This window comes from Seriola aureovittata, chromosome 1 (genome assembly GCF_021018895.1).
Source record: "Seriola aureovittata isolate HTS-2021-v1 ecotype China chromosome 1, ASM2101889v1, whole genome shotgun sequence".
In the NCBI taxonomy this organism is placed as follows: domain Eukaryota; kingdom Metazoa; phylum Chordata; class Actinopteri; order Carangiformes; family Carangidae; genus Seriola; species Seriola aureovittata.
The window spans coordinates 28,670,152-28,692,840 of NC_079364.1; the positions used below are offsets into that span (position 1 = coordinate 28,670,152).

At 41.5% G+C, this 22,689-nt stretch overlaps 1 protein-coding gene across 2 annotated transcripts in view; it reads right to left on the bottom strand.

Annotated features, from left to right (window-relative positions):
• Nucleotides 1–22,689, bottom strand: part of cdh8 (cadherin 8) — a 102,521-nt gene that overhangs the window by 63,537 nt on the left and 16,295 nt on the right. The window lies entirely within an intron of this gene.

Genomic DNA, 22,689 nt, shown 5'->3' on the forward strand with positions numbered 1-22,689 from the left:
TGCAGATCTGTGTGCGGTGTGACTATAATGTGTTGTTCTATTGCTGCCGCACTTTGCGGCAACTGAGTGTAACAGGGATACTAAACGTGGCTCACCGTAGCCTACACTTTGCTAAATGAGGCCCGCTGGGGACAATAACTTCATAAGTAGCACAGGAAATGGACCTTAGCCTACACTGTTCCTCGTTATACATCGCAAATACATCATACAAACACACATTGTGGGGGGATATTGCTCCCTACAGTCTGAAATTCACAGAAGAAGCTGGGAAGTGCTTTGCCTGTGCATTCCACAACACTGCAAGAGTAGAAAAGTATCAGAATTCATAAAAAATTAAAGAGGAAACTCTGCACACGATGATTCATGCTCACAAATAACTAGCCCCAAAGTTACTGGACGATACAACATGTTCCTCATTATTTTTGTAATTACAGTTTCATTAGTTCACTAAAGCTGCATTACGTGCTAGGCTGAGTGGTTGGCTCCCAACCACCACATGGGCTGAGTATAACTAATGAGTCTGACAATGCTACATAAGGCCATTGAAACATCTGTGGACAGAAGAGCGGGCGAAACCTTCTGCTGTTTCGAGTTAAAAAGGTAAATTGGAAGACCAGCAGATACAACGGTGCGGAAAGAAAGAGGTCAGAGGAAAAGAGAAACACTAGAAGCTTCGACATGAGGGAAGCAGAGAACTTTGCTTTCTTTACATAAACAGAGACAGTGCTTCTTCATACTGTAAGTCACCTTTCATATAAGCCTCTTGATCCCCAAGGTGAGTCACTTTCAGAAGGGGAGGAGAGAAACACCGAGGAGAACGTTTATACAACTCCGACAATGTTCGGCGTCGCTGTGACACGGCTGGCAGCCCTCCGCTTTTCAGTTTGTATTTTTGTTAATGTGCATTGCTCTCAAAAACACACACACACACACACGCACAGACACAGTCGAGCACACGGGCAACTCATCAAAACATCTGTATTCAGCAGCTTTAATTTCATTTCCTGCCACAGTGTTTCAACAGAGACTCCTGTGGGAACACGGTTAGGGTGCAGAATAGCAAGGTAGAAATCTGTCGGTGAAAATCCTGACCTCTAAACCCCCCCGCAATGTCTTTATAAGCCGGCTTTTATGCATATACCGTCTCTGAGGTGTTGTTTGCAGACACTGACAAAGCACATTCACTTAAATTGTCACACCTTGCACTTTTGTTTTCCTAATTGTGCCATCATTTCACATGAATGATGTAGCTCATTAACACAAATGCCTCACAACATCCTGCACACTGAGAAACTCTTTAAATGAGCTGAAATTAATGATGGTCTGTCATTGAGTTTTTTATCCTATGTGAGACTTGTGTGCAGCGGTACGCCTGCAGCTCAGCATATATGACTGTGTGCGTCCACGTTTCTCTCGCAGGGTAGTAACTTCACTGTTTTAGCTTGCATGTTGGATTTGATTTGCAGCAACAATTTAATCCTGGTGTGCTTGGCACTGACACTCCACTACTTGACTTGGCACTAATACTGGATAAGTGAGGTCACCCCTAGAATGTGATGGTCTTAAAATATGTCAAAATATGTCTGAATGTGTTCATTCTGGATATTTTTTCAATGTCAGAGTGAACTGACAAGCTCAACTTTTACATTAATCATGGGATGTTTGAAAAACGTATAATTCCTTGGCAAGTGAGCAAACTAAATATATGGATGAGGACTTTGTAATTCAATCACAAGCTCCAGAGCAAGCGAGTAAGTCGACCTTGTAGTTGAGAATGTTTGGTCACCTACTGTTTCCAAAGTCAAGAGTGAAACTCAGGCACATTTGATTAGTTGATTAAGTTGCACAAACATATAAAGGCAAATGAATGAGAGTACACTTCTTAAAATGAAATGGGCAATAGCACATATTGATTTGGTTGCACCATGACCAGGTAGGGTCTCTGTTTCCCCACTGTCAATCAATCAATCAATCAATCAATCAATCAATCAATCAAACTTATTTTGTATAGAACCTTTCATACTGGTTCTACAGTCGAACAACTTGATAATAAGACAGTATAAATATAAACAGTTAAATGATTGAAGACAAATGCACATAAATGATAAAAGTGAACAAACAAAACCAATAACAGATGAAAGACAATAAAAACAAATATATAAATGGCAATGAAAGCATTTTAAAAGAATAAATAAAGAAATAAAAGTCACTGTAATCAAAGCCATTACATGTAAAGATATCAATATTTTAATAATATTAATAATAATGAAAAACCATTTATAAAAAAGTAATGTCACCACTCCTGATGGCCACACTGGAGGTGTTCGATACATGTATGAACTAATCTTTATAAATACATTTGCAAAATAAACTGACTACACAGAATCAACACTGACCAACTCAGTAGCTTTGAGCAGTGGAGCTCCACTGACTGGGTGCCGTTTTCAGCTCAGCCGTAATTCACAGTTTGTTATTTCCTCATTTAAAGTCTATTACAAGACTGTGAATGCCACAGAAACAATCATAGTCTGTAGTAACACAGTTATAAATAGTGCACAGATTTTAACCTTATGTGCTGCGCCTGTATAGGTTAGCTTTGTGAACGTGACAGCAGCAGCTTGAAACCTGAAGACTCAACTGCTCAACAACTTACTGTTGTACGTACTGAAGTGCATTTGAAAAGTGATGGGACTGCTTATGAAAAAAGCGAAGGTCAGAAACAGAGACCACGGAGCTAATGCCAGGTGACAACGAGGAAGGTCCGAGGCACAGGCCGGAAAGAAGAAATGCTGACGGATCAGAGCTCAGAACATTATAGAACAGCCTGATTTATTCCCAGCTCGACACCTCTCCTTCCTAATATGTTCAATGAAATCTTAAGAATCTTAGGGTGGGCATTGGACAGCGTGTCCAGCGTAATTTCTTCAAGGTATAGACAGAACACCATGCCGTATAGCCATTTTCTTAAAGCAGGGAGGGGAAACTTTCCGCTCTCTCAGGATAACCCTTCTTGCTATGGCCATATCAAGCCTGAGGGCTTGTTGTAATTCAGGAGGAAGAGTCAAAGAGTAGTTGGAGAAACCCAATATCATCAAGAGACAGTCAGGGATTAACTGTCTGCTGTATATGTCACTGTACAAATGAAAAATGTCATCTCAAAAACTCCTGAGCCTGGGACATGACCAGAAAGGGATGACCTAGGGTCCCATCACTTGACTCAGACTTATCACAGGAAGCAGAGACAGAGGGAAAAATCCTCTTCAGCTTGGGTTTGGAAAAGTGCAGACGACGGATGACTTTAAACTGAATAAGCTGAACCCTAACCTTAGCATTGATAGAACATGCTTTTTATCCTATCTAACTTTTTCACCTATAACTCATCCAAAATCTCCTCATCAGTATCCTCGACCCAGGCCTCTGTAATGTGGAGAGAAGGTTTACCCAAGAAAAACACAAACAAACTGTGAGATTAAATGTTTTGTGGTAAGGATTCTAGTCATAAGGTCACAGAAGTTGTGTTCATCATATCAAAGGGAGGTAAAGGCTGCCTGACAACATTTCTAATTTGCAGATAATGACCAAAGTGTCAAATAGGGAGATCAAATTTCAATTCAAGTTGAGCAAAAGATACAAAACGATTGTTAATGTAGAGATCCTCATAGACTGGCTGTTATCTGACCAATGCGAAAAAAAACCATCCATCAAGCCTAAAAGAGGGGTTCTGACATATGGGACAATAAATGGACAATCAATTCTGAGAGACCCAGCACACCTTTTATTAGCCTTAAGATAAAATCATCCTTCAGTTGTTTGATGAGGCCCCCATCAGTGACGCTGCATCACTAGAGGGGGGGTGCGCTTACTGAATCCGACAGTGACAAACACAAACTGCACAAAGGGCTCTCTGACCGTGCCTTGAATTTTTACCTCCACCCAGAAGGTTATGCTTTCACCCGTGTCTGTTTGTTGGTTGCTTTGTTTGTTTGTCTCTCAGCAGGATTACGCAAAGAGTACTGAACCCATTTGTATTGAACTCAGTGAAGGTATGGGACATGGGTCCAGGAAGAACCCATTATATTTTGGGGCAGATACGGATCATTTACTTTGAATTTGAATTTTTTTCCTCTGAGAACTGGTGTAAGTTGTTTGACATTGGCCTTAGTGGAGGTCTGCTCTCTACTGAACGTATTTTCTACTTTAGGGCATTGATTGCTCTCCTTCTGGACAGTTGTAACATTTAACTTTTTATTAGGTAACCAAATTATATAGCTGTCAGGGCCATGATGAAGTCTGGCTGACAGGTTAATAAAAATTGTAGGTAGATGAATAAATGCTCCACTTTAAAGAAAAAATGGCACAAGGTGTGCTTTCTTTTCAAGAAAGATCCTCACTTTTTTAGAAACTGCCACTTTAACTCTGCATTCCCTGAAAGTTGAGGTGACCTGCCTGTTTCCAGCTGCAACACTGATGTCTGCTCTAAACGTCTTGGTAAACAGCCATTGTGGAGTGAACAAATGGTCATCTAAGAGTGCAACAACTGAAGGGTCTGTCACAGGTCCCTGGCATTAACTAAGTTGCCTGGGCAACTAAAACATCACCAACAATCAGGTATTGGGCAGATAGTGGATACTGGTATACTGTAGTCATGATGATTTTGTGCTACAATGCAAAGTGGAGGCACAAAGCACTGACACAGTATTCTGAGCACAGAGCGAAGGTTGTTTGGACACACGGATCATTGCCCAAACTGTGTTTATTTTGAATTTGACTAGTAATAGTGGTACTATAGTGAAACCTTGAATAAAAATGGAATATATACAGTCGTAATGTGTGGTTCCATTGTACTTGTCAACAGTGTAAACACTGATTGCATTATTGTATGAATGTAAACAGAATCTATCATAAAGAAGCCATAATGCCATCAGTGAATGCAGTGTGTGTATACGGGTTGGGTAAGTTATTCCGACTCTCGCTTTAGTCGCTGCACTCTGGCTGTTGAAAAGAAAGACATACATATATTTCGAAGCTGCAGTTCAGGATGATGAAGAAAGCCTTGGCTGACTGAAAAAAATTATCCCATAGCAGTACTTTGCAGTGCTCTCCGCTTTGTGCCACTACTGCTGTGCATGCCCCTACACACACACACACACACACACACACACACACACACACACACACCTCCATTTACCAACCACAACTTCCAATCAGGGACTGCATGGGACTTCTTACCCTGTCAGCGCAGGAGGAAATACGTCAGTGCCTGCTCAAGATGAGCTTTTATGGCAATCACTTGAACAATCACTGTGTCCTAATGAGGAAGAGTGTTCAGATTCCCCAATCAGGCCCGGGCTACGCATGCTTAAGCGTAGCCCTACAGAGAGAACTAATGATTTTGCTGCTTGTCAGGGCCAATGGTTAGATAGGATATTTGCTCCTCCTTGCTCCTCCTATGTGCACCAGTAGGACTGGAGAAGGAGAGGGATACTGAAGCAAAGAGGGAGGAGAGTTTGTCACTGTGATGTAGCTTGTCAGCTCCTGTCTGCTAGAACAGACAGTAGCTGTCTGCTGCACACAGCACATTTAGTCTGGGTCAGAGATTACTTCTTTGTCTAAATCTAATCAGAGAAAACAGAGATATACATATAGATACTGTTTGTAATACAAAAAAGTACTACTAAGATTCTGTACTTGAGTCAAAGTATCAGTACTACAGTGTAAAAATACACCGTTACAAGCTTTGCATTCAAAATGCTACTTAAGGAAGTGTGCTGCAGAAAAATGGCCGCTGTGACTGACATGTTATTATATGTGACATTATTAGATCGTTAATACTGATGCAACAGTGTGTAACCAGCATTGTACTGTTGTAGCTGATGGAGCTGCAGCTTTTTAATCTTAAACGCAGTGTGGAGTAAAGAGTACATGTTTCCCTCTGAACCAAGGGCGTAGGTTTGCATATGGACGGTAGCGACATATTGTCCCAAGCAATATTTGAGAAAACTTGTTTGCACTGTTTCAGGGTCATTAGTTATTCCCAATGTGCCCTTCCAGAGACTACGTCTCCAAGACACTTGATTTAGGCATACTAGCATTTGATTGACTGACAGGGCGGGGACTATATTAGGCTCACGTAAGGTACAAATATTGCACTTCCTGTCCGACACGGGGGAGGCGAGAGCGAATCAGTATCCAGTAAATTATAAGTGTTAGTCCAGACCTCAAGCATGGGCAAAAAATGTATTTGAGATTACTCTCTTTCCTCTATTTCCTGAACTGCACACATAACTTAATTTTGTCCATGCCAAAATGTTTTGTACTTTGTAGGTGTCATGCCACCAAAAAAGAGACATCAGGAACTTTTACACCATCCAGAGTGTCAGTATTACATAGTGAACTAACTAGCCAGTAGCAAAATTGATTTCAAATGAAAACCAGCTAGCTTGCTAACACCGCCAGCCTTACGTTATTAGATTGTTAATACTGATGCATCACTGGGATAGCAGCATTTTACTGTTGTAGCTTGTCAAGGTGGAGCCAGTTTTAAATTAAAATCAAGGTGAAAAGGGGAACTGCAGCACTGGTAGGACTACTGAATATAAACATGTTGATGTTGGAAGCAAACATATGGTTTGATTTTTCTCTTTTCCATTAACAACTACTTTTCCTAAAGTTAACTTTTAGTCTTTGATCTGTTACTGTGTCTGGTTTTTATTTAAATGTAAATATGTAAAACCACATAAAAAGTTGTTGTTGGTGGTCTCCCCACCAATGTTGAGACCAAACCTACACCCTTGCTCTGAACTGTAGTGGAGTACAAGTGCCTCCAAGTTGCACTTATGTACAGTGCTTGAGCACGTAGCTCCTTTCCACCACTGTTATTTATAATAATACAGTATAAAACACTTGATGACATTTAATGTAGCAAATGATATAAACTGGCAAAGACACAGAGCAGCAGGAAAACATTCTGTATAATGCATCACTATGTTGACTCCAAATGTCATTTTTAGTGCGATCCTGATGTGGCGGAGATGACAGGCTTGTTTAACCGAGGTTGCATGACCAGACCAGGCAGTCATAGTGGTGGGGAAATGTCATGTTAACCATTAAATATGCAGCAGACTGCATGTTGTTATGTAAAATGTATGGGAACCCCAAGGCCATGTGCTGCGTGGACTAGTTTACATAGCACCTTTTGTAACAGCCAGATGTTGACCTTTTTCTATTCAGTTCAGTCAGTTTTTATGGCCCACTTTTCCTCCTCATCTGGTCAATGTGACCCAGTCTCACAGAACAAATCCAAGGAATTCATTGAAGAGGGCGTCGAGGACCAACAAGGGGTAATGTATTACCCAAACTGGTAAAATTAGAGCTACCATTTTTTTCTTTTTTCCATCTGTACACCCTCAGGCAACTGTAGCCTAAATAGTTACTCTAGACAGATTCTGCTCAAACATGTCTGGAAATGAATAGTAGTTTCCTCCCATTTGTTGGATTTCGACTCTGTTAATTACACCTACATGAATAATCTGTAATTCTAAATATTGCAATAACATTTTGAATGTACGGAACAGATGGTGCGATGCATGATATATGATACACTTAGCTATTCTTGGGAACATTTTCCCTCCAGTCTGTCTCATGGCACGTAGTGTTTTATCAAATTAGACACAAAAGTTCCCTTCTGGTGTGAACCACAACAGACTTTTTATTGTAGGAATCCATATTGTGAACATTAGAAAAGTCAGAAATATTGTGGCCTCAATTTTTCATCATATAAATTTAAAGGTGAAAATAAATACTTAAACGTCCCATATTGTAAAAAGTGAGATTTCCATTTTCTTGGTTATAAAGCAGGTCTAGGTTCTATATTGTGAAAGTATCAAAGCGCTCAGTCCACAGAGAAATGCACGCAGCCTGAATTCAGAAACTGAGCCTTAAATCAGGCCGTTAGGACATTCTAACTTTGTGATGTCACAACAAAGCCGTTAGCGCTCTCAGCCATGCCCGAGGCCCCGCCCACCTGCACCTACCATCCAGCCTTGCAGGATTTGGTTTCTGTGTGTTTAGCTGAAATCTGCTATATTTTAATTACATCACTAATAAAACAGTCAATCAAACGAGAGGCTCGGAGCCTCCTCTCTTCTGATTGACTGGCTCACCAACCTGTTGTTACTAGAGCTCCAGAGAGAAGCCTGAGAGAGGAGATGTAAAACTACATTGAGATGGTTTTTAGTTCTTAAAACCACAACTATATCTTCTTATAGATCCACACATCAAATAAAACACAGGACAAGTGTAAAATACGGGAACTTTATATAGCGATAAGATTAATGAATATTTTCTTCTCTTGTGAAGAAATACAGATTCTTCTCATAACTCAGTTAGAATAATACTCTTATCCATTGATGTTCTTTTGCACTGCCCACAAAGGAATTCAATCCATAGGGATTTGTGGGTATCTGTTACAAGAGAACAATAATCAATATTGCTCCCGGGAGATGTCAGACATAGTATTCACGAAGGGCCAAAAAGGGGAAAGAGTGCCTCGCATGTTTTCCCATTTATTATCACTGCAGACACTTGGAAAGAGATGGTGTCATGACCCACATACAAGCAAAGGTGGTGGTTTGTAATTGAAGCCAGCTCCACTCGGAAAAGGTGCAGTAATTACAATCAGCACGGAGACCAATAGTGTTGTATCTTCTCTCCACAGCAATTTTTTTTTCAGCTTTCTTTTATTTCACAGGGAGCTGAATTATTGGCGAAGCTTTCGCCTTCTGCCTTCATTCTGTTTCATTTTCCTCTCGGACAATCATAAATTAATGAGATAAACAAAAGAACAAGACCATTTGTGCTGGATTTGTGTGCTATTTGTACCAAGGTCAATCAGGGCTAATGTGTGCTGTGTCCATCCCCTGCACTTTGAGCAATGGCACATGTGTTGCATTCACAGCCACCGGCGCATTTATTGCGTCTGGAGAATAAGTCAAAGCAGCTACCTTTAGTACAAGAGGGCAACACAATTAGATTTAGCCACCCATGAAAAGCCTTTTGTTTGCGAGTGCGGATGCATGGGAGGATGCAATTTTAATCATAGGAGGGTACAATGTCACTGCAGAGGAAGAATGGGGAATAAAACAATTCAGCATAATACATCCAGGCTGTCGGCTACATCGGCTCCCACTTCAAGAGTGACCTATTGTGTGTTGTTGCTAGAACAAGACCGCATCAGACGTTCAGCCTGTTCACTGGTGTGCAACCCTCAACTCCAAAAAACAAATTAAAAAAAAAAAAAACAAAAACATAAATTAAGACTTCTGGTAGAACATGTGTCTAATTCATGGCAGCTTTGCATGTCGAGCTCCGCAGCCAGAATTAAGCCTTTTGCAAGAAAAAACCTGTGATTTGAGCAAAACAAACAAAAAGAAAAAAGGAGAAAAAAAAAGAAATGTTGTAAACAATAAGAAGACAGCCGTGGAAAAGTGTAAATGAGCTCAGCTACGGGCGCCGTGGCGCACATGCTGCGTGTTAAATAGAGGGAGATTTTTTAGCATTAACCTCGACTACTGTCATTACCCTACCTGTGGGCCCCGAAACTCATCGGTATACACAGCATGCCGAAGGTGGGTGGTTGTGGAGGGGAGGGGGGTGGGGTGCAAAACAAAACAAGCTTAATCAAGGAGCACAACAGTTTTCTCTTTCTTCTGTGCGGCTGACCTAATCAAATCAAGGAATGAGATTGATTTCACGAGGTGCAGATGGATCCCGTAGCAAGTCTAATTCAGTGTGCCGGCTCTCCACTATGATGTGTGTTTTCTCGGTCCAGATGGTGCTGCTCGGGTTTGTAATTCATATTTCAACATTTTACTCCCCGCCTGCCCTCCCCCTCCACTCCTCTCCACCCCCTCCCTTCCCCTCCTCCCACCATCTTTCTTTCACTTTTTCTTTTTTCTTCCTTGCTCAAGGTTTACCGACTGACTGAACGAGTGTTGACGTGGTTAAGTATCACAAACTCGTCTGTCAGACATGTGATCCTGTGATCTTGTTAAATGTCACACGCAACACATGCTGACGGGCGAGTTTCATGGTCGAGCTGTTGGAGCTTATGCCTGGGAAAGTAAAGCAGAACAGGAGAGTCCTGGCTCGTGGGGAACATGATTACTACAGTACTTGAAAGCAGCATTGCTGGAAGAAATGCTCAGATCCCCGATAGATTGGTGCTGCACATTAAAAGCTCCATTAAGACATGACGGTTTAAATTAGGGCAAACACTTTTATATATTATTTTTTCTATGTATTATATTGACATGTTGTGGGGATGGTGTTGCAGTTTTTTTAAGTCTAGAGAAGGGTTCAAAGAGAACATTAATAACAATAACCCTGTGGATGGCCTTAACATAAAGTTGAGTCTACCACGCCCCCCCACAATATTCTGTACAATCTTAAAAACTCCTATCATCGTTCCTTTTCTTTCTTTCTTTTTGTTCGTATTAAGGCCTATCACTGTGATAAACCAATAAGCTAATGATAGGAACTTTTATGTTGTCGCCACCGGATCACATCGTAAACTTGTTAGCTATCTCGGTCTGATTGCGCGGTAAAACATTCCATCCATGGATAGTTGCTTAGCAACAGGATGAATTCAAAGGAAAGACAGTTAAGACACAGATGGTGAATCGCCAAGTGATCCCTCCTCCATCAAACAAAAACGAAAAATTGAGCTTCCTACATGGCCTCTGTATTGTTACGGGGTGAAATGTGGGTCGCCAACATTTTTGAGATTTTCAAAAAAAAAAAAAAAACAGTTTTTAGTGGTACTATTGTACTATAGTAGTTTTACTGTTTTTGCGGCTGTTTTCTTGTTCCCTTTCGTAATGTTTACTTGAGTGGACCCCAGGACGAGTGGTTGATACTTTGGTAGTGGCTAATGGGGATCCAATTAAACAAATTAAGTGGACCATGATTTGGAAAAGGTTGGGAACCACTGGTATAAGCTGATCATTGGTTTGTATTCACTGCTACTTTTCAATCTAATGCATGAAATGGCAAAACGTAACTCAAGCACAAGTACCACAAAACTGTTCTTAAGTGCAGTATAAATGTACATAGTTACTTTTGCACCTTTAGAAACTTTTTTTTTTTGCCAAAATGTGAAAGTATAACAGATTTCATTTTCATGCACACACTGCACCGTATGTAAGGGTACAGTACGTACCTAATGTGAATCTGTGATAAATTAAACTTTAATAACGATCATTAAAAAATACTGTGAACAAACCTGCAGGTGGACAAAAAATCAAGTCTGATTTTCTTTCTTCTTCCAATCAGTGTATTTCAAGAAGTGTTTCATATATCGCATACAGAGACGTGCACAAATTTCCATAATTGGAAGACATGCAGTGTTGGAGCCATTATTTGGGGCTTATTCCTGCAGAAAAAATGCAGATGTGCTCCACAGTGCCTGTTCCAGCTGTCAGAGTCATTGTTCTCAACCTGAGAAGCCTTGCAAATTAGCCAGTTTCAATGTCAACTGCCACTGCTGGAAAGGCATGCATTGTTGCTGTTGAACATTCCTGCAGGTATATACTGAGTTTTCTGTACGGGGTCTTGAATAATGGGCTCTGACGGCTTTGGCTAACCTCTTTTGTTTTGTCTTATACTGAGTCTCCACTGCGGGGTCCTTTCTGAGTCCAGATCTGCAGGCTCTAGTTCTATTATATTAATTGTTGATGTTCAACAAATGCAGGTGATCAGACAGTCATCATGTAAAGACAGCTGTAGTTAAAGCATCAGATTGATGAGCAGCTTATAGAGCGAGAGCAATTGCTGCTAAAAGAAAGAAAAAAAAAAGAAGAGAAAAAAGGATCATGACCTGTATGTGTTAAACATCTAAGAATAAGAGCACTGATCTCACCTGCAGTGGGATCAATACCCCAGCAATACTATTTTGACTAAGTATCTTTTTTGTACATCAGCAGCTTCTGCCAACCTCCAAACTAACAAAGAGAGACACAGACAAAAGGCTTTGCATGTATCTGCTGTAGTTTCTCCACATTCAAAGCCAACGTCCCTCTCTATGGGGATGCAGCTTTTAATAGGCAGGTATTGGAAAGCAGTATTTGCTCAGGCCTAAGAACAAAAGGCAGTATAAATGAGGGCTTCATTGGCTATATTAATAATCATCTGTGCCTTCTCCTTTGAGAGGCCTGTGATATCGAGTATCATTAGACATGCAAATAACAGCTCCATTTTCCCGTCCCTGGGATTAGGAAGGAAAGAGAGAAAAATGAAGAAGAGGCATGGCTGTGGCAGAAACAATTAAGCCATCCTCTTCGCGGAAGCACTTGGCAGCCAGCTTCAGACTGGTAAGGGGGGACAGGAGGGGTCCGTTGGCTAGGCAGCAACGTCAACACGCTTGTCTGAGTGAATGTGCAATTGCGCAAAGCATCGCTTTAAGATGTCAGATCACCTTGGAGTGGATGGCTGCTACAAGCACAAGCACTCCTTCTGTGTGTCATGATGCCACTATACGTGTTTCACACTCTGTCTGGAACACAGACCTGGAGATGGAGGGTGAGGGAGGGAGGGAGAGGTGAGGTGAGAGAGGGAAGGAGAACAAAGGAACAAGGAGCAGAGAAAAAGTAGACAAGGGGAGAGGACACAGTCATCTCTGTTGTCTTATGCGATGACATGTTCCTTTTATCCCTTCCCTCGCCCCACGCCGTCGACCATCGAGTGCATTACCACGTCGCTCAGAGACAAAATTCCCCCAGCCTGCCTCTGCCACATTAGACAAATATCCTCTCGCACTTACATAATCACGTCCTCTGGCTAAAAAGGGCCAACCTTTACAGCCAGTTGCACCACTCCAATAGCACAAAGCAAGATAAATGATATCAAAGCCCTACAATGGAACGGCACACTCAGATGAAGTACAAATAAATATTTTCATACATTAAAGTTAAAGTCGTTTACTTTTCCCTTTGGTGCTTTGGGCATGGAAATTGCCTCTCACCCATTTCCCTCATTCCCTTGTTACCTTCACTTCATTTTCAAGTTATCCTCATCTTTCTACTCCTTGCTATCACATAACAAAGCTTGCCTGAGCTTGGAAAAAGAAAAATCAATCTTTGTCTGTTAAAAGGCTACCGACAGAAAAGTAAGAAAACCAGTTAGGTCTAGGGGGTATTAGACCTGTAAGATCCGGCGGCTGAATTAAAGGGGCTGTTTTTTTAAGACCAATAAAAACAGGTAGTTTCTCTGTGTCAGCCTATAAAAGCGGGGGAGAGAAAAAAATCATTAAAAATGCCAAATCTCAATGAGAGGCTGGGTATGAAAGCATGCAACCCACCAAGTTCAGTCCATCAACCTGGAGACAAAGATAAGACAGTGAGTCAAAAAGTAAAAAAAAAAAAAAAGTAAAAAGTGACTCCCTGAATCGCTCACGTCTCCTCACATCTCTCTCTCTTTCGCTGCCTTCCCCTCTTTATCACTCTCTTTCCTCCTCTCCTGCTCTCACTCTGTGTCTTTTTCTGGAATCGCCCATCGGTAATGTCAACAGAGATTTCACGGCACAGTGCCGGTGCATCAGCCGGGCTCACATTTCCCCTACCTGTGATTTACATCAGAGAAAAGGCTCATGGGGGATTTTCCATGCCAATGGAGGGAGGGGAGTGGTGGCAGTGAAGGTGGTGGCGGTGGTGGAGGTGATGATGAGTGCATAGGGGGGTGGGGGGGTGGGGGGGGGGAGGATGGAGTCGGTACCCTGGGGCTTGACAGAGCAAGACACTCTAACAATGGTGGCGTAGACCACCCGGCTGAGAGATGCTTTTACTGCAAAGAGAACCTGCATGACTGCATTCAGGCCCGGCTCCTTAAATGTCACCATCCTGCTTACACAGCAGCACATACTGTAGGTCTGACTGAGTTATTTCCATCATGGTTCGGAACTGGAGTGCAGCCTTCGCGGTTAAACGTATGTATAACACGAATCACAGCTGAAATACAGTATATTGATGTTTGGATTTGCTATTTTGAGTCTATATATTGACACACAGAAATAACAGTACATCAGAAAAAACGAAAAACACTGAATAAAAGTGTTTGTTCATTCAAATTACTAATAAAAAAAGAAAGGAAATAATTGCCAAATAACGTAGATAATATATAAATGTTGGAGTACAGGGACCACATTCACAATTCTTTGCTACGATAATGACAGGCAGGCTGAGAGGAGTTTGGAAATTACATGTACTGAAACTTTATTGCATTATTTATTGATCCAAGTCCTATTTTAGTGAAGCTACTTTCATTCTTCCAGATAAAATCAGTTCATTCTGTCGACTTGACCCCAAATAACCCCTGGGACGCCCCCAAACAACGAGGCAACATCGAAATGAGGTGTTGAATGGCTTTTCAGAAGTAGTACAGTAAATGGTAAATGGACTGCACTTATATAGAGCTTTTCTAGTCTTATCTACCACTCAAAGTGCTTTACAATGGAAGCCACATTCAACCATTCACACAGCACTTTTTCCAGACACATATAGAGTTTCTTTCTACCATATACACACATTCATATCACGATTCAGTCGTTTTGATGTGAGCACATGATCGGTATCCAGACATTTTGTAAAGAAGTGAAAGATGGAACGATTACTTTGATTGGATATGATTCAGAGTCACGGCCCCTTCTGTGTGTATTAGCAGCTTAGCTTGTAATGTAATGCAAAACTAATAGGAATTGTTCTCTGTGACAATCCCTACAATGTCGCATTTCTAGAGATGTAAGTTCAGTGAAAGACTATGAAGATGTGTTGAGAATACTAACCACTCAGAGACACTGAGAACCCCCTCCTGACCAGAGTTCAGTGTGTGTAGCTGTGTCATAGCTGCTGTGTTTTTGTCTGTGCTGAGCTGATTAAGACGCGCAGCATGGCTCTGCATGTATTTCAAGCTGGATGGATACGTATTGATTGTTAAATCTCCAAACCTTAATAAAAACATGAGATAGATAAATGAGATGTTTTCTCATATCTGCATTCGCATTCCTACACGCAGACGCTGTTTGCGCTGGTTTGATTTGCTTTTCTATCTCTGAGATTTGGAAATGAAGGAATGAAGGAACACTGTAATAAACATAATTAAGAAAAAAAAAAAAAAACAAAAAAACTTTCTACCAAAGTGTTGACAGGTTGTTCCGTGAATTAAACACAGTAACAAGGGCACTTTTTCAGTACAGGGATGCTGCTGTGATTTTCTCATGTAACTTCTCAGTGTTGTAAGAGCTGCACATGAAATTCATTCAATTGATTGTGTTGGTAAAATCTCAGCCTTAGAAAAGGCAAAATGTGAGAATACTTAAGGAAACTTCTGGGTCAGTGTTGTCTATTAATGCTTATTTACAGAAAACATTATTTTTAAACAAGATAAATTGAAGACACCTCTGATGAAAACTTTTAACCTTGTAAATATGTCCATATGATGTTCTTATATTATACAAGACATATCATGAGTGAAATAATCAGTCAGAACTATGATGGTATATTTCCACTCTGGGAACAGAATAAAAAATAGAATTAAGAGAATAGAATATATATAGAATATAGAAACCAGAATAAAAACAGATTCAGACAGCCAGGGTTTCATACGTCACAAACCTAAGGAACCAATGCAGTCAACCGGGGGGGGGGTTAAACCTGAAACCTTGGCAGTACAGAGAGCGAGAGTTTGCATTAGCACAACCACTAACACTGTGTCAGCCACAAACTAACAAACATAAACATAAACAAATAAAAGATGCTAACTACGCTAACCGTTCTTAAACGTCTGCTAGCCGCTGATTTCGGTCTCAACAGACTCCTCGTCTGAGCCTGGGTCTGACTGAGGCTCAAACATGTGGCTGAGTCTCTCTGATGTTTCCTCCTCTAACCATCTCGATACTCTCTGCTCTTTCACCTGTCCACCTGGAGCCAGCAGGTGGTGGGCGGGGCACAAGGTCTGATTCAGAATTTCTCATTGAGGAAGTAAGAGTACATGAGCTTCTAACCCCTCTATTTTTTTCCCACTTTTTATGTGGGAAAACCATGTTATTTATAAGTATGTATTTTTACAGAGAATAAAACATGTGTTGAGAGGAACTTTGATAAACAATTTTCTGTAATGAAAGCTTATTTCTGATGGACTTTGCTCAGAGGCCTCTATTATTTAACTGAAACCCAGAATCAGCCTCATGTATCTGTGATTGCATGTAAGCTCCCAGCGTGTGTGCTCCCTGTGTGTTCCACATGTCCAACCAACAGAGGACGCAGTTAAGTGAAACCGTGTTGCGGTGGTTGTCATGTCCGGAGCTAACAAGTCGGGACACGGCGTTGCCATTTGTCTCCCATAATGAGACATGAGAGCTCGCAGACATCTGAAGGAAGTCAGCATCGCAAAACGACTCCTTCCTGGAAAGACACACAGCGAAGCTTGCCAGGAAGGCAGCCAGTGTGTGTGTGTGTGTGTGTGTGTCTGTTTGTGTGTCTTAGTGTGAGTGTATGTGCCTGAATGAATGTGTGCATACTTGCCTCCCTTGCCGGCTTGTTTGTGTGTGTGTGTATGTGTGTGTGTTTGTGTGACAGATATGTGTGTGCACCCTTGCTTGCTAAAATGTGTGGAAAACACAGGCTGTGGTGTGTGTACGTTTTTCTGTGTGTTTGTGTTTGCGCGCGTGTGTGTGTGTGTGTGTGCGCGCGCGTGTGTCCCTGTACAAATGTCCCCTCCCTATTACAGCTGAGTAGTAGATGGATGCTGGCTGTCACACCTGCCTGACTTTGTTCCTGCCAGATGCGGTGGGGTCACAGGGAAAGCGCCCAAATACTCATCAATCTCAACCATTGTCCAACATTCTTTCGGCTCCAGCAACAGCTTCCAATATCCATTTAGTCGCTCCAGATGCTGGCAAAAATGCTTACATACACAGAAACCGGGTGGCCAAACCTATTGACCTGCACCGTTGGCACGGACAGAATAAAAAAACAAAAAAACAAAGGACGTCACAGGCTCAGGAATAATATCTTAGAGCCCTGTGACAAACAAAAGTTTAACTTTGCATTCACCTGGTGAGGTCTTAGTCGTCATTAGGCTGCCAGTAAAAGAAATTGAATTCCCGAAGGTGACGCCGTGAGCAAGTGCCAGTATACGTCCTGCAACCAGAGGTCCTTTCATTTAATAACATCAAAGCCAAAGAGAGCAGCTTTTGGAGTCATTGAAATAAAAACAAACATAAAAAAAACACTCACATGTCATCCAGGTGAATACTGGAAGGTTAAAAGTCTGGCCGTAATATCCAAAAGCAAAATAATGTGCATCATTTTTTTGGTCACAAACACATCATTTTGCCTTTGTGAACGCACCAAACTCAATTACATTTGAAATACACTCCTGGCCTCATACAAGTGCCACAAAGAGAAGCCAGGAAAGTAATTTCCATCATTCTGGCTCATGCAGAGTTTTGCAGTTCCCTTGACAGGAAACAGCACTTGAGTAGCCAATCCGCTAATGGGAGGGAGAGGAATGGAGATAGAAAGTATAAACCTGACAAATACATTTTATCCTGCTGGATAGTTTTTCTGCTTCCTACCGCTCCAAGAAAAAAAAATAAAAAATGTTTTTTGATGAGTTTGAAATATTTATAGCGGAGAAACAGACACAGAGGAGAAGTTTAATGGCACTGAGTGAAGACAAGCTGCTGTAATGGCTGTAAGCAGGGGAAATCATCGTAGAATTGTGTTTATAATTTGGTGGTCAGATGCTATTGCTGTAGGTCACACTGTCATGTTCCAGAAAGATGTTTGGATGCAGCAGCAGATCAATTTTTTTTTTTTTTTTTGACATAGCATAGTTACTGAAGGTGCTAAAATGCTCTAAAAACAGTAATAGTGTGAAAATACAGCTCCCTCAGTCTCCCTGTCTTCCTTTCAGCAGCGTCTCTCCTGGAGTCTTTTCTACATTTTCATCTCTCGGCTCTTTCTCTCCCGTTTTTAATTCTCCCTCTCCTCCTCCGGGCCACCTAAGGGTTGGGAAATAATGTACACAAACATAACAGGCGAACGAGAGAAGTGCTCGTGTTGTTTACGGGAGGAAAGTAGAAAAAGAGCGCACGAGAAATAAAAAAACAAAAAACACGGTATGTGTTTCCATCCCCGCACCCATTTTAGTTGTGAGGAAATCAGAAAGCCGGGAGAATTCCCCTCAGTATGCAGATGCACTTTGATGCTGTCACTCACACGGTGTGGAGGGTTAGGCTTGGTCTCCGCGCCGGAGGCTCATGACCACACTTGGCAACAAGGAGCTATTATGATCCCAGCAACTTTGGCTCCCCCCTTCAGTCTCCCCTCTGCCTCTCTTTGTCCTTCTCCCTCTCCCAAATGGGTCACCCACTGCGAGAGACTTGATGCTGACGGTAACACCACGGATAACCAGAGTTGGTAATGGAGGAAGGAGGGGTAAGGGGGGGGGTTGATTGATTTATCCTGTGAACCAAGCTGATCAGTCTCACACACACTCACACACACTGACAGAACCAGCACCAAGAGGTCTGCCTACTTAGGGTGGAAAGTAATTACGGTAAATACATTTACTCAAGAATTATATTGAAGTATATTTTTTTTTGTAGGTGTTTGTTCGACTTGAGTATTTTTACAATAGTTACCAAAGTAAAAGGAGGTGATTGGTTCTTTCACCTCTGGAAATATGTATAAAAAAAGGATCCCTCATACTGTAACAATTACAATGCATACTGTAACCATGATGTGCCAGCACCACCTAAAGCATTATGGGAACATGATTAGAGCTGGTTGAAAATTACATGTTTTTTTTGTTTTGTCACTGTCACTGTGAATATATCATTTAGCAGTTAAGGCTAAGGCTGAAAATGTTCTTTTAACATGGTTCTAATATCTCTGACACAAGCGCTGTCTCCCCTGTCCGCACTGTAAATATACCGTAATTATTCCGTGTGCTTTCAAATTCAAATTGTGTGAAAATAACGTTGCATGTCATCTCTCTGTTTCTATTCTCTTAAAAAAAACAAAAAACGTTAAACACTATCATCCGAACACGAGTCTTTCAGCTGCACCTCGCTGATGGGTCGGCCTTCACAGACACTGTTTTTGTTGTTGTTTGTACTTCCCAAGGACTAACACCGCACTAACACACTGCCTTCAAAATCTATTCTATGACATGACAAATGCTGTTGTGTTTGTTTACCTTTACGCATACCTGTGGTGGTTTATGCCAAACATTGTATCCTTTCTAATGTAATGCAGTGTAAGAGTCAACAGGGTTGTGAGTCCTTGGTAGGCAGAAATCACACTTGCAGTTTTGGACTCAGCATCTAGACAAGAAAAAAAATAAAAAAGTATGTGTTCTGCAACCCTGAATTTGAAGCAGTATTTTCACAGCAGAGAAAAAACAGTGAGGGTGGCAGATTTGTACCTCTGCATGTAAATACACACAAGACATGACCGTTGTGTGGAGCTTTTAAATGTTGAGAGTCTTTCTTTCAGTACAGCTATCACAAAAGCTGGATGTCTCAGTCCTCTCATTCACAACAGTATGTGTCAAGGTGTTACAACAGGTTAAAAAGTAAATGTCTGTGTGACCGGACGCTTAGAGAGCGACAGCGAGTGCGAGGTGAAGACACAAAGTCTGTGTACGGCAGAAACACAGACGGACGAGGGGACCAGAGACAGAGTCACACTCAGAGAGAGGATGACACTCACTCCGCCGCCCACTCCTCTGCACGACAACACTTCCTCTCTGCCTTGCCGAGTCCCGGGGACATCTTCCATGCACGCTGGGTGTCACAGCAGACGGATGACTAGCTTCAGCAGAACCATGCCATTTCCCCTTCTCACACTAAACTGTCACACCCTCCCTCCCCTCCTCCATGCCTTCCTGGCCTGCTGGGCCTTACTGCTTCTTGGCCAGAGATTCACACACACACACACGCACACACACACACAAACACATATTCATACAGCATGAACACACGAGTACAGACATCTATGAGTTTCTCTTTCCCTCTGTGATTTACACTTAGCAGGAAACTGCACAGCCACTCACAGTCATCTAGGAGCCTCTTCTCCCGGGCTGAATGAGTAACTCCACCAGACTGGATTCCCACTGTAATGGTAAAGGCACGGCCCATATGGCTCAACAGCAGACGCCACTAACACATTATAAACCTTTGTGCTTAAAGGTCTTTTACTGTGTTTTATTTGAAGTGTTGATCCATAAGAAGATATATTTGTGGTTTTAAGAACCAAAAACCATCTCAGTGTACAAACAGTCAGCCAATCAGAAGAGAGGCTCAGAGCCTCCTCTCTTCTGATTGGCTGACTGTTTTCTGAGTGATTGAATAAAAATATAGCAGATTTGAGGTAAACACTCAGAGAAACCAAATCCTGCAAGATTGGATTATGGGTCCATTTGGGCGGGGCTTGGGGCATGGCTGAGAGCAGTGACTGATTTGTTGTGACATCACAAAGTTACAGAAGTCCTAACAGCTAATTTTTAAGGTTTCTGAATACAGGCTGTGTGCATTTCTCTGTGGACTGAGCACTTCGATACTTTCACATTATTAATATAGAACCTAGACCTGCTTTATAATCAAAAAAGACATGGACATCTGCCTTTATACAATATGGGACCTTTAATAATAACGGAATGTTATTATGATAAAACGCTGTTGAAACTTGCAGCTTGTTTTACGAACTGAACACTCTTGACCCCACATGACTGTTACAATAGTTTACGGAATATAAATGACAGCTGATTTGAAGAGCGGCGACTGCTGTGAATGAGTGCAACAAAAAGGACATCCAGTCCTTCTTTGCGCTCACACCCTTGAGCTGTGGCGTGTGCCTGAGAACAGCTTCCACCACCAGTAATTATTGGGACAGTTGCAACAACTGTCAGGAAATTATCATAAGCAGCCTACTGCTGTTTTCTCATGCATTCCAATGATTGCAGAATAAACAGGAGAAGAAATAAATCGGGCATAAAAAAAAAAAATACACTACCCCCATGACGGCACACAACAAATGGAATATTCAAGAGACCAGAAAACTATGGATGGGGATGAAAATGTCTCGCTAAAGGAATTCAAGATTCTCCAACATATGAAAGCACAAATCAAAATTTGCCACCAATTTGCTCTGGGGACAGCTGCTTGTTTGTGCCCCCAACCCCCTCCACCCCCTCAGAGTCTAGAGGGCTCTGAAATTTAGCCTGTGGCAAAACACACACAGCTACTGTACTTAAAGAGCTGCTCTGCCAGCGCCATTTATATTTATCAATACTCATGTATTAGAGTTCATTTGGAGAACAGCATTAATGCCTCTGGTAAAAAAAATAAAAAATCTAACCCTCCACTGTCTCCCCCTTTAAATCTCTCATAAATCTCAGAGCATCCCCTTCTTCTACCAGTGTCACTGCAGACAGCCACACTTTTCAATTTCTGGAGTGAGAAAAGGACAGGGGGTAAAAAGCCTCTTCCAGTATTACATCTTTTCTACTTTATTACCAGTCTTCTGGGAAAATGGGGGCAGCTTTGCAGCCTGGCTATCTGTTTACATTTTCTTTACAAGACTATATTGGAATTATAATTGTGTTCTATGGCGCCTTCTTTTGGTGCCTTGCTCTGTTTAAAGGTCCTGTGGACCTGGGGAGATGAAGAAAAATGGACCCCTTTTGAGGGATTCGATTACTGAGAAAGAAAATGCAGCTGCACACTGGCTCTTTTTTTTTTTTTTTCTTTTTCCCTTTTCTGCTTTCCTCCAGGTGCCAATCTCTCGGGACGCTCGATATTAGAGCTGGAATGGGGCTGACGCAAACACACCAACATCAACGAGCTGGGAAATAATTTATTTTCTGCAATTAAGGTGGAAACAGACAAAAAGGAAATGTAACCATGAGATAAATCACTACGAATCAGTTGCTTTAAAAAGAATTCTAATCTCTCTGCCACTGTCCACAGATCCCGCTCCAGTGATATTAATTGCTTTATTGACTTGAGTAACTTTTTCTTCTTTCTTTTTTCTCCTCAAGGTTACTAGAGGTCAAAGTGTTGACGTGCTGCATGTTTTTGGTCGCTTTGATGTTGCCTTAGACTTTAAACAGCACTGTGCTGAAAACTGGCTTAAAAAAAAAAAAAAATGCAGTTACACTGTTTTTGAATCCAGCCTTTGATTCATAATTCAACAGAGTGAATCTTGTGTTGAAACAAACTGGTGTACTGTAACTAAAACATGATGTCCAGCTAAATAAATGTTGAAAAGTCACATTTTCACTTTTGCATACCCTGTAAGTGCCGCTGATTGATTCATGTGAAAAAACTATTTGAGAAATTACGTTGCCTCCAAAACATTTTTCAACTCTCCAGTTTAAAAAAAAGAAAAAAAAAAAGAAAAAGGCTTTATCACTCGTCACGATACGATGTGACATGCAGGTTACACAAACACAGCATAAATATTCCATCACAATATGGATAATTGCTGATATTCCTGCAGCTCAACTACATTGCGTAGTGCAGTGGAGTGAGACAGTGAATTTGGGTTCTTAATAATGTTTGGAATTAATTAAAATGCAAAGCCACGAGCCCAGAGTGCAACCACAGGTGGTGGTAAAGAGAGCGCAGTG